At 38.2% G+C, this 12846-nt stretch overlaps 1 protein-coding gene across 8 annotated transcripts in view; it reads right to left on the bottom strand.

Annotated features, from left to right (window-relative positions):
• PCDH15 (protocadherin related 15) overlaps positions 1–12846 on the bottom strand; it is a 1355521-nt gene that overhangs the window by 1281136 nt on the left and 61539 nt on the right. The gene's annotated exons all lie outside the window — the stretch shown is intronic.

Raw genomic sequence — 12846 nt, 5'->3', positions numbered from 1 at the left:
CATAAATGTAAACGAACTTGTTTGTTTTAGCAATTGGCTGAACAAGAAGTAGGACTGAGTGGACTTGTAGGCTCTAAAGTTTCACGTTTTGTTTTTGAGTGCAGTTATGGAAAAAAATCTACATTTGTCAGTTCAACTTTCATGATAAAAAGATTGCACTACAGTACTTTATGAGGTGAATTGAAAAATACTGTTTCTTTTGTTTATCATTTTTACAGTGCAAACATTTGTAATCAAAAACACAAAGTGAGCACTGAACACTTTGTATTCTGTGTTGTAAAACAAATCAGTATATTTGAAAATGTAGAAAAACCATCCAAAAATATTTAATAAATTTCAATTGGTAGTCTATTATTTACCAGTGCAATTAATTGCGATTAATTTTTTTAATTGCAGTAATTTTTTTGAGTTAATTGTGTGAGTTAACAGTGATTAATCGACAGCCCTAGTTTTAATATGGCTAAATGTAAATGTATACATCTGGGAACAAAGAACGTAGGCCATACTTACATGATGGGGGGATGCTATCCTGAAACGCAGTGACTCAAACAAATTTGGGGCATGTAGTGGATAATTAGCTGAACATGAGAGTCCCATTGTGACTCTGTAGCCAAAAGAGCTAATGCAATCCTGGGATACATGAACAGGGGAATCTTAATTAGGAGTAGAGAAGTTATTTTACATCTGTATTTGGCACTGGTGCTGGAATAGCCTGTTTAGTTCTAGTGCCTCTAATTCAAGAATGACGTCGATATTTTGGAGAAGGTTTAGAGAAGAGCCAAGGGAATGATTAAAAGATTCAAAAACATGCCTCATAGTGATAAAATAAATAGATTGAGCTCCTTGAGTCTAACAAAGAGAAAGTTAAAGAGTTACTTCATTAGTCTATAAATACCTGCATGGGGAACAAATACTTAAGAACGGGCTCTTCTATTTAACATGATCCAACAACAGGAAGTTGGAACTAGACAAATTATAGAGGGGAAATAAGGCATTTTTAACATTGTTCTAATGCTTATTTATTTTATGAAGGGTCATGATGGATACTTCATCACTGAATTTTAAAATGAAGATTGGATTTTCTTGTAAGACAGAACGTCTGCAAATTAATTTCTAGATCCTATGTCCTATCCTACACAAGAGATCAGACTGGGAGATCACATGATTCCCTTCTGGCCTTGGAATCTCTTAATTTAAATTATGAGACTGACAACACTGTAGCTGCCTCTTAGCAACCTTAAATGGTTTTTCAAAAAGAGGTTTTTGTTTCTGGAATAATTATAGAGCTGCTTGATGATCTGATGTTCAGTGCTGTGAGTATTGCTAGAATATCATCTCACTGTATGTCAAACTAATACATTTTATGGCCAAAAGGAGATACTGTGATGACCTTCTCCATAAAAGAAATCATCAACTGTTTTTCCCTTTGAGATACTTCTTAGTCCAACTAAAAGTGCATTTAGCCTAACTGGGAGAAAGCTAGATTTATTTTTATTGGTTTGCAAAAAAAATATATCTGCCTTCCTTGGTGCTTTAGTTACCTATCACCAAGCCCAGCCCCACCCCAAGAATATTTTCCTTCAAGGGTTGTTTCTGTTGGGAGGAGATTCAGGGGGCAGGGGCAGCAGGGTTAAGGAACTTGGTATGTTCAGGAATTCACGGAGAAGGGATATGAATTGTCTTTCAGTGGTTGTTTCTGTTCTGCTGAACCCCCCGCACCTCCACTCCATGGTAGCAGAGCCACAAAGTATCTCCCCCGGCGCTACTTGGTAGTATCCATGGAGGGAATTCTGAGGGACATAATGCTGCTGTAAACTCTGCTATATCCTACCCAGATTTCCACATGGAATTTCCTGACCTTTGCAGTGAAGAGCCCCACTACCACCTGCCTGCCGTATGACGCCCTGAACTCCACAGAACTCTACCCACATGGAGCTCCAGAGGAGGTGGAAATAGTACCACAGATACAGGAGTCCTTCTATACCAAGTAGGGTTGCCACTTTTCTAATGGTTGGTAACGGGATCCCCAGGTCTCCGACCCGTCTCTCACTCCTCTCCTGCTCCCTCCATCACTTGCTGGATTGGCCTGAGGAGCCTGCCTGCAGACAGGAGGTGGCCCCAGCTGAGCAGAGGCTGACAGAGGATAATGACCCGACATCACTCCCAGGCCTGCAGTAACCGGACTTTTGGTTCAGGTGCCATTTAGGGTTGCCAGTTCCCCTTTTCAACCTGACTTTCTGGTTGAAACTGGGCACGTGACAACCCTCAATGGTACCTGGATACAGAAGCCAAAACCTGAATACCGAGTGGAAAATAAGCCCCCAAGAACAGTATCTGGGTGGCACAGCAGAAAACATCAGGCTGCGTGTGCAGGTTGTTGAAGACTCAACAGTGATCAAATCCATTGCAGAGGTGGTGAACCTTTTTACTCTTCTTTCTAGGAGACATGCTTTAGTAAAGCACACGTTATTGGTCTCCATACAAGGATAACTGGGTGAAATTGTTTGGCTTGTCTTATACAGGAGGTCGGAATGGATCGTCCAATGGTCCCTTACAGGCTTTCAGCTTATGAGATCCAAAATGACAATGTGGGTCAAAAGCAGGTTGTGTATAAAGGATTATGTGCTACCACAATACAGTATAATCTCAGTACACACACCACAGTACTATCAGCAGCAGAAGTTTATATCAGCACCTGTAGCAGCTGCAATATCTTCTGAACACAAAAACTCCATATATTCTTTTAAGAATATCAATTGCTCTATATCTTCAGAATTCAGAGTGGCTCATCAGTATCAACTTTTACAGCTCCTTTGAAAGGATGTTCCTAATAAATTCTGGAACAAGGACAGCTGAAACACTTGTCATCAGTTGTAATCTGGGCTAGAAACATAACATGTCCCAAAACCATTATCCAAGGAGATAATATTGTAGTTCACGGTCATTTAAGTATATTTCAACCTAGGCAAAGATTACAGTTTTTAGCAGCTTGGTGTTTTGCTAAGAGAAAGCTTGCAATGTCATGTATAAGGCAAAGTTTAAAAGGAGCAGCTATTAGAAGTCATCACCCTTTTGCACCTTAGGCTAGCAACCTTTCACTCAGTATTCTTTATATTTTTAACTGAGTACATTTGGTACTTAAGGAAGAATGCTGTTCTACAATTTTGCATCAGATAGGAAAGGCCAGAGGAGTGGGAAGACTAATTTTGGACATCCCCATGTTACAGTCAAGTAGGAACATAAAAATCTGCCAATTTTACAGCAATATTTCCCGCTGCACATCTTTTTCTCCTGCCATTGGAACAGAGTGCAACCAAATAAAATAATGTATTATGTAAAGAAAAATCTGAATGCATGTTTGCTGCCTTGGAAAACTGACTTTTCCTACCCCACATCAGCTCTCTCAAATGGTCACTAAAATTCATAGTGTTAGGCTTGTCTTTTGTTCATTACCACAATAAGAGGAATATTAAAAAAAAAAACCAAACACACACAGATAATCACAGTTGGGTCCCAAATAATCGTGTTACTTTATAGATTACACACACACAATTTACTTTATAGAATATATACACATACACAGCCTGGCTGCACAGATACTCCTGCTCTGGCTGTTTCTAAAAACATTAGAACATATACTTATAAAACACTAAGCACCAGGGGACTAAAACTATTAAACAAGATATTACCATATTCAGATACAAAGATGCAAAAAGCCAAGCATTAAATCAGTACCTCAGAAATGCACCCCCCCCCCCATTATATGTACTATCCTGAGCACTGCATTTGGACTGTCTGTCCCTAGGGGTTTTAGCTGACTGTCACTGTTTGCAACCTTTATTGGGCCTTAGTCTGCTTCTAAGCGCATATAAAGTTACCTTTATATTTCTTGGTGAGGGAGACATTTACTGGCAACAGTTCTTTGGAACGTATTTGCAAAATACAGTGCACTGATGTCAATTAGTTGTACATTAGCAAAATGAAATATAGCTCTAGTTTGCTCTTGTAGCCTGTCTCCTTCCCTTCCCCTTGTTCATTAATAACTCCTCTTACCTGATATGGAGCCTAGTTGATAGTACCTAAAGAAACCAAGCAGTGTAACTTTCCTAAGTTTAAGTGATTGCACAGACTTAATCACTCAAATAATCTCACATCATATTTTAATAGAAGTTTCATGGGTTTTGGGGAAACTTTGCTCATTTTCAGTCATCTTTCACATGGAAAAAAGGTCATGTATCTTTATGTGAACTTGGAAGAAAACTACAGCTCAATCCTATTGTGTGTAAGAAACTTGTGAACAGATTGCCAAGGAGTGTTTTATCTGCGAGGAGGAGGGGGAAGCACTGTCCTACATGTTATCAGGTCAACTTCATTAAATTAAGTAATGATATTCCTTAGTATAGTAGGCTTAGGTGATACAAAGTAAGTAATAGAGGAACAAAGGTAATGTCAAGTGTTGAATCAATCAGTTGATGCTACAGATTTCCTGTAGCCTATACCTTACATCCACTATGCTTTTATTAAGATCTCTTGCTTTTTACCCATCTTAACAACCAACTAAGGTATTTCTAATTTCAGAAAATGAAATGACATTGTCTTTTAGTACCCAGAGGGCATTTTCTTAAAAAGAAAATAAATGAATTAATGGAGCTAAAGCTACTCCTCCATCAATTAAATGTAGCTTAAATACTCATATCAAGCTCTCACAAGCAAAAGAACTGGATTGGCATGTTCATAAAATTAGAAGCTATTTCAAGACATTCAGATTTAAAAAGAAATCCATCACAAGTTTTCTTTAGCAAGTCTTCAGAGTATATCATAACATGCACAAGTGCTAGATTGTGAGTGTCATGGATTCACCATGAATGAGCCTGCTTGATAAAGTAGGCTATATAATTTTATACTATTTGTTATTCACGGATATCCTGTGCTGTACAAAAAGGAAGGCAATGGGCGAAATCCTGGATCTAACTGAAGTCAATGATTCCTGCCCCAGGAACTTTAGTTCTCAATATAGAGAGAATTTCACCTTAAATTTCTCACATTAAAAAAAGGTCAGTGATGTCAGACCCGATTTAATGTTTATTTGGGATGTACAGTGACTTAGGAACAAACATTTCAAAAAGTTAACGTACTTCCTACTGTTACATGCTGTGATATGCAGCTCTGGTAAGTAGAACTAGGATAGCCAGATTTTTTCCTCCGATTAGTGAAGGACTGTTTTATTACCTTTTTGTGCTTAGGCAGCTCAAAAGGACAAAGATGCTATTAAATTTGGAGGAAACATCTCTTGCCTTGTGACGAGCTGACAGCCACATTTAACATTAAACTGTACAAGCAGAATCTTAGTACAACCAAGTGAATAGGGAGTACAGATACAACAGTAATTACAGCCCTTTAAGAAACCTATTATCATGAGGCAAAGTCAAACAGCATCTACAAAACAGTCACTTATACACTTCAAAAATACTGGGCATCTAGATTTCCTGATCGTTGAGTTAGATGCATAGGAAGAACCATCCCATAGCGCACAAACGGCCAACCTGATCCCTGGAGTACTTTGTTGGAGGTACAACAGGAATATATTTGATTCCAAGTTTTTAAAATACCTCTCACATTTTAGAGAGTGCTTTTTGTTTGCAGGGGTGAGAGAGATGAAGAGGAAAGCCACCGAAGCTGTTTTTCCCTTCCATACTTCCACTATTGCTCTGGATTCCTCCAACACCAAAGGGACTCACTGAATCTTAAGACTAGCCCCCCCCCCCCTTAGTTAATTTCCCCAGGCAGCTTTTTCCCTTGACTCTGCCCCTGGAACTTTATTGCCTCACTGGTAGGACTACTGCTATTTGCTCTCCTTGGAGCTACTGTTATAAGCCAACCATTTGGAAGTTTCAGGAGGTGCAGAATGCAGAAAATCACTTATGTTTCTATGCAGGCTCTTACATTGGCACAGAGAAAGCCATGTTGAGTGCATTATACTGAATCTTATTTATCATCATTAGATCGCTGGAAGAGAGAGCGAAGATACCATATTAATGACATTTACATAAGATACTACATTGGGAGGATTTCCAAACACCAGGGAAGGCAGAAAAACAGTACAAACACAACCTAATTAAATGAGACGTGTGGGTAGAAAGATGCTAATTGATCTTTTATATCTCTAGCTTTTATGACTAAGTCCAGACCCAATCCCAATTCCCAAACAATGAGAAGCCCAACTGTTCTCTGCCACAGCACTCCCTAACAATCTGACTGAAAGCAAGGAAACTGTTTAGACATTTTGCATTGAATTTTATAAGAATTAGCTGTTTTCCCCCCCAACGTTTAATAGCCATATACGAGAACTTTGTCCTTGGTTTTATAGGGAGTGTTTTTGTTTAGTCTGCTGTGATTGTAGAACACCACAAGTGTTTGCATACTCCCACTTACTCTAGAGTTGATTTACAGTGATTTGTTTTTTAAACAACTTTTGTTATTTACCAGACTTTTATTTTTCGGGGGATTGACTAAACATTGTCACCCAATGAAATTGGTCTGTTATATGCGGATATTTGATAAAGGGGCTCTTGAAACACTTTGATACTGTTTTTCACCCTCTCCAAAACTCTGCGGGGAAGAACTGAAGCATCACCAACATTGCTTAGATCCGGACTGATGTATGATTAAAATAATTTGCTGGGATGCAACTGCCACACTGTTCAGAATATTGGGCACTTAATTCATTCAGTACATGCTTTAAAGGAGATTAAGTTTGCAAGGATTAGATAACAACCTTAGGCCAAAAAAAAAAGGGGGGGGGAAATGGGGTTTGAAAACAATGGCCTTACACTTGAGAGAACAGCATACCTTAAGGAAAGGGGCAGAATATTTGAAATATCAGTAATTCCTTTTGAGTCATATTTTTGCTATAAATTTTCATTTATGAAGAAGTATAGTTACTGTTTGATGGAAATATGTGATTTGGAAGCTCAAGTACTTGCTGGAAGAGAACTTCAATTTGTTTGTAAACTTAAACACAGTATTTATAGTTTGGAGTCAAACTCTGTCTTGATTTAGACAATTCCTTTAAACTCATTTAAGTGAGAAGAACAGAATTTGGCCTATAATATGCTCTAGTATCCTTAACGAAGGAATACACATTGTAGCAGTTCCATGAAATACCTGAACTGACCCTTTGTAAAATCACACCAGTATGTCTATTTGAGCAAGAACATGAAACAATGAACAAAAATGAATTTACATTAACATTGTAAATATGTAAAAGATGTAGCTAGCAGAAAAAAGATAGGATAGTAAGCAATGTGGGGTAGCTTGCAGCTGTGGCCTGCTATGTAGTGTAGCATGTGAACAACTCATGATCTAGACAGGGACTGCATAAAAAAAATTAGACCAATCCAAGTGTGTGATATGCTGTATTAAGTGTTTATATATAAGCGGATTCATGATATAGTACTTTGGATATGTGGTATGCCCTGAACCCTCCCTATGCATGAGCCTGATCAACTCAAGTGTAGTTTGATTGTATGTCAATAAAGAAACCTCAGTGATGAGTTTGTAGTCAAGGTGAGCTCTTGGGAAGCAAGTGGATAAGGTCTTGAAGGCTACTGATTGGATAAGGTCTCTGAAGCCATTCCCAACATGCTCCTGAGTGGATAAGGCCTCAGGCTACCCCAACAGAATACCCAGACATAAACCTTAGAAAGAGTGTCAGGATCTACTCTCTTTAGTGCACTAGAAAATTAATGATTAGGAAAAATAAATTTTCACACTCACTCAAATATATGACATGTTTAGAAGTTTTCCGGCAAGCAAGTACATTATAGATATAAAACCAAACCATGATTTTCAACTAGTGACTGGTAATTTTGAAACCCTAAAAAGGGATCTGATTTCCAAAGGCAGTGCAGCACTTTCTGAAGTCACGCTTTAAGGTGTCTCAACTTGAGCACTCAAAATCACTTGTCACCATTTAAAATATGTCTGGAAGAAAGCAGTCAGATGGCTCCCCAACACCTGACATCAATGCCACTTCTTGACTGTCCAAAAAAGAACGAACGTTCTTATACAGAACAGCTGGCTCTCGTCTTTCCAGATTTCAAACAGAGAATCGCTTTGACATGCAAAAACTCCTAAACTCCATGAAAGAACTACTTAGTCTTCTGTTTCGTAGCAGAAGCATGATCACATTTTTTTTTGCATTCTTGGCTAGAGAAATCAATCTGTATTTATTCACAAACAGTCCCAAAATACACATATTCAAAGAAGCCTAGAAAGAAATCCAAGCCAGGAAACAAGTCTCTCGGAATTCTAGAATACTCATCAGCCAATTCTGTGATAGGTCATGCCCCCACTACTCAGATTTCTTATTTCATATGGAAGGAAATCTTCACCTGGCAGATTGTTTTGTCTTTGATTGGACTCTGAATCCAGCTTCTAATCTGATGAGAGATCCAAGGAAAACATCACAGAGTGCTTTAAGTCTCAGACCAATTCCACCCCACCAGACCTCTTCCCCTCTGCCCTACCAGCTTCTGCTTCAGAAAAGAAAAAGGGGAGAGTCACTTCACAATTAGAGGTAGGGCCACTACATCATTGCGGCTACCATAGACTGCCACTTCCTCTCATAAGAAGGCTTCCTAACATGGTACAAAGGCCTGGGCTCCTGTGATCACTCCAAACACTCATATCATAAACCAGTCGGAGAACACTTCAATCTCTCTGGTCACTCGATTTCTGATCTCAAAGTGACTATCCTTCAACAAAAAAAACACTTCTAAAACAGACTCCAACGAGAAACTGCTGAATTGGAATTAATTTGCAAATTGGATACAATTAATTTAGGCTTGAATAGAGACTGGGAATGGTTGATTCATTATAAAAAGTAACCTATTCCTCCCTCCTCCCCCCCCCCCCCGTTCCTCAGACATTCTTGTTAAACCCTGGATTTGTGCTGGAAATGGCCCACCTTGATTATCATACACATTGTAATGAGAGTGATTACTTTAGATAAGCTATTACCAGCAGGAGAGTGGGGGGGGAGAAAGCCTTTTGTAGTGATAAACACCCTTTTTTTCATGGTCTGTGTGTATAAACACATCTTCTGTATTTTCCACAGTATGCATCCGATGAAGTGAGCTGTAGCTCACGAAAGCTTATGCTCAAATAAATTGGTTAGTCTCTAAGGTGCCACAAGTCCTCCTTTTCTTTTTGCGAATACAGACTAACACGGCTGCTACTCTGAAATCTGTCATAGATGATTGTAACTTTCTAGTTTTCACCTGATTTCTTTCCCTCTCCCCTTGGGGCTGTGGAAATACCATCCACGCTAAACAACCATGACTGCAGATCCTGAGTCCTCCAGTGACTGCATGCAACTTGTTGAGAATGGAAATTGAAGCTTCTTACATCCCCAAGTTCAGAATACTTTAGAAAGGGTTGGTTACACATTTCAATCGAATCTCCTTTCCCCCCCTCCCCGCCAATTCTAAATACAAAATCTTCTCTTTCACTACAAACCTGGTAAAGCTGAACATGTGTAGTTCTGGTAACAGATACTACTACTCGACACACACTGAACTGGCTAAGTAAACCATGAGTGGGGAAGAGAGATATTTCTAAGAATTAAAGCACTGTCAGAGCCACCTTTTCAAGGAGACAGCAATCTTAAGGTCATATTACCAGCTCAGGGCCAAAGTTTATCTACGAACTATATTCTCCTGGTTTTTACCCCCAAAAAGCAGACACCTGGAGAAAAACATGAACTATATTTTTGTTCCATGGTCTTTGTGAAATCTATTTATTAATATGGTTCCCACTGTGAATCTCTGCACATCCTAAACAAAGCAGGAGACTGGCTGGATGAAAGATACTGATGTTTAATGACTCAACATCAGCCTGTCTCTCAACTTGAAGTTACCCTCTAAACTGATGATGTAAGGAGAAGAGAGTGCCCCATAGAGACTGCCCCTACTCCTTCCTCCACTCTCAAGTTTCTTGAAGTCCACTACAGAGTTTGTGGACTTTGTTCAGCTTAGGAAAGGAAACATGCCAATTAATTTCTTGTAGACGCAGTTGAGTTTAAGTACCAGAAAAATGATGGTCTCCAACAGAATATCCTAGGCCCTAGATTTTCCCCGCTCCCTTCTTTTGAAGTAAGCAACTGCGTAGATAAGACAATACGTGATTGCATTCATCATTACTCTCATTAAGGTAAAACTTGACCCGTTGGCAGCCTTTTTACAGATCCTATCGAACACCACAAGTTGAAGGGGTAAATGCCTTAATCTTAACTGTGGTATCAAAGATCTAAAATCACTAATACAAAGCCGACTGATCAAATAAAAGGGGTCAGAAATTCTTCCTTTATTTGAGAAACTTTTGATAATTTTCTTCAAAGGAGACATGATTTGTTCTCTGTCCAACCTGCTGTGAAACTGTGTGAACCCTCTAATTCTGAAATAATTTCGTTTTACTCAGTGCTTAGTTTGTGCTAGGGCTTGCCGGGGCTGAGACCTGGCACCTCTACACTTGCAGTTCATAGCCCTGGTACCTCTGGTCTTGCCACGTCAGTTATAAAAGTAAAAAACATTGCTTGAGCCCTGGCACACCTTTCATTACAATTTAAACACTGTACCTACTAGAAGAGCACAAACTAGTTACTGGTCTCTGAAAGACCCTCTATTAGACATCTGAATCCTTGAGTACAAGGTCCGTTATAGGGACTATTTGCAGCTTCTCTCTAGCCTTTTCATCCATGGGAAAACGCCAAAGAAAATGCCTGATCAGAAGCAGACTATTCTGAACATTAAGTGTGTGTGCACGTCTGTGTGTGGGAAAGCAATACAAAGAATACTGAAGGGCCCATTCCTCACTTCACTCAAATAGTTCCATTAAAATCAATGTGATTCTTTGTAGAATAAGGTTCTACCAAACATGAAGAAGCCTGACAGAATCTGGTCCATAGCAAGCTGCAAAACTATTGGGTAGTTGCTTTCTTCTTAATTGTAGTATGTTTGTTCTCCTTGCAGATGACCTGCACTTTCAGCAACTTCCTGAGACGGAAATAGAATTAAGACTGAGCTGAAAAGACATTTTTTGAAGAATGAATTAAATAGAATAATTGTCAAAGTGACTATTGATCGTTTCTTCCTGAGTGACATGCTTCAAGGCTGGGAACATGCCAAACAGAATTACTTGGGAGCTCAAAACTCCTTAAGTAACCAACAAAAACCCCAAGCCCCCATACATTAAGAGCTGAGAAAGTTCAAGCTACAAAAGAGGCTAAAGCAGCAAGTGAAAAGATGTGGAGAGTGGTAGCAGTCAAATTGTAAGAAAATTTGAAGTGTGGTATTGGGGAGGGGGAAATCAAAACAGTGATATAATCTTGCATAGATATTACCTCCTACATGCACACAGCATTATTTATATTATGGACTAGAGTAACATACAAGTCATCCAATTTTTCAGTTTACTTAATTTCTAGAGAGAGTTTGATAATTGGTTTGAGAGAATTACCCAGGAGGAATGTGGATAATTAAGTTATCTATGCAAAAGAAACTTTAAAAAGTAATTTTAATTAAAATTGAGGCAAGATATTAGGTGGGCAAATGTCTTCTAGCATATATTTTTGCCACTGTTCTTTGCTGAAGTCCTCCACATGGGGACACTGAACAAATTCAACATATTATTGCTAATAAAGTGAGGAGTGATGGACAGAAATAGATAACATTATAGAATATAAATATTTAGAACTGACTGTGCTCCTTTAAAATACATTGTATTGATTGTTTGTCTTGCCTGGTTAGCATTTAAATCTCCTGTGAACTACTATAATTTGTTTAAATTATCAGACAAATTAATTGGAGAAAAGCTGCATCGGATATTCATGCATTAGAGAGATCAATGTTCCTCTTTAAGGAGAGAAAAGGTTTGATTTATATACATAATACAGTCATTTTCAGGTAGTACAAAGGAATTTACATACAAATAATGAAATCATAATGAACTAACATAAATCGATTCATTAAAAATATACTTTTAAATAAAATTTTTTAATTACTTTCATTTTTTTAACCACCAAAGTAACAGTTTAAGTTTAATGTCAACCTTTGTCATCAGAATCAGTACACTATGCTCTTATTTTTGTTTGAGGCATGTAATCCAGAAGGTGACCTCTGCTGTATATCACAAATACTATAATTTTAGTGAAATGAGTCCTAATGCCTTTTTTCCTTTTTGTAATTACTTTGAATCACTTACTGAATATTTAAGATTAAACACAAAATGCAGTAAGCTGAGTCTGCTGTCATCTAGTGAAATGAATCATTTGAATAAAGATTCTTTTGAGTATTGCTTTTTCCCGGAAGAAATCAATCTTTCTCCTCAAAACTTAAAAACAGAAGGCATCCCAGAGAAAATGGAAGGTATCAGTTTGCATGCTGCTAGCATGCATCTGCTAACCCTTCACAAGGAAGGAGTATGATAAAAACAAATACCATTTGAAAAAAGGTCCTAATGTGTCACTTATGTGCTTGTGGCTATAACCAACAAACCTTCCATCAACTGAGGGAGTCAATATTTTAATATCACTCAGAGTTCATTAACTGAATTACCACCTTCAAGAACTCCTTAATAACTTATAAAAAGGGTATTAACACTCTTACCTTTACCAATCAATGAGGAGTTTGAAATATGTTGTCCAAAAACCTCACTAGGAAATGGGTTTAGCTTCTATAGTTTCCATTTTCTTCCAATATTTAATCCTATAGCCTTTTAATGAGCTTCAGTCCCCACAATACCCCAATTCTTGTAGTACATCTTCTTTATAAGCTTACATCAAATAAT

The sequence above is a fragment of the Lepidochelys kempii genome, chromosome 7 (genome assembly GCF_965140265.1).
Source record: "Lepidochelys kempii isolate rLepKem1 chromosome 7, rLepKem1.hap2, whole genome shotgun sequence".
Taxonomy (NCBI): Eukaryota; Metazoa; Chordata; order Testudines; family Cheloniidae; genus Lepidochelys; species Lepidochelys kempii.
Note: the sequence above shows the minus strand (reverse complement) of the source record. Positions and strands in the feature narration are given on the sequence as shown.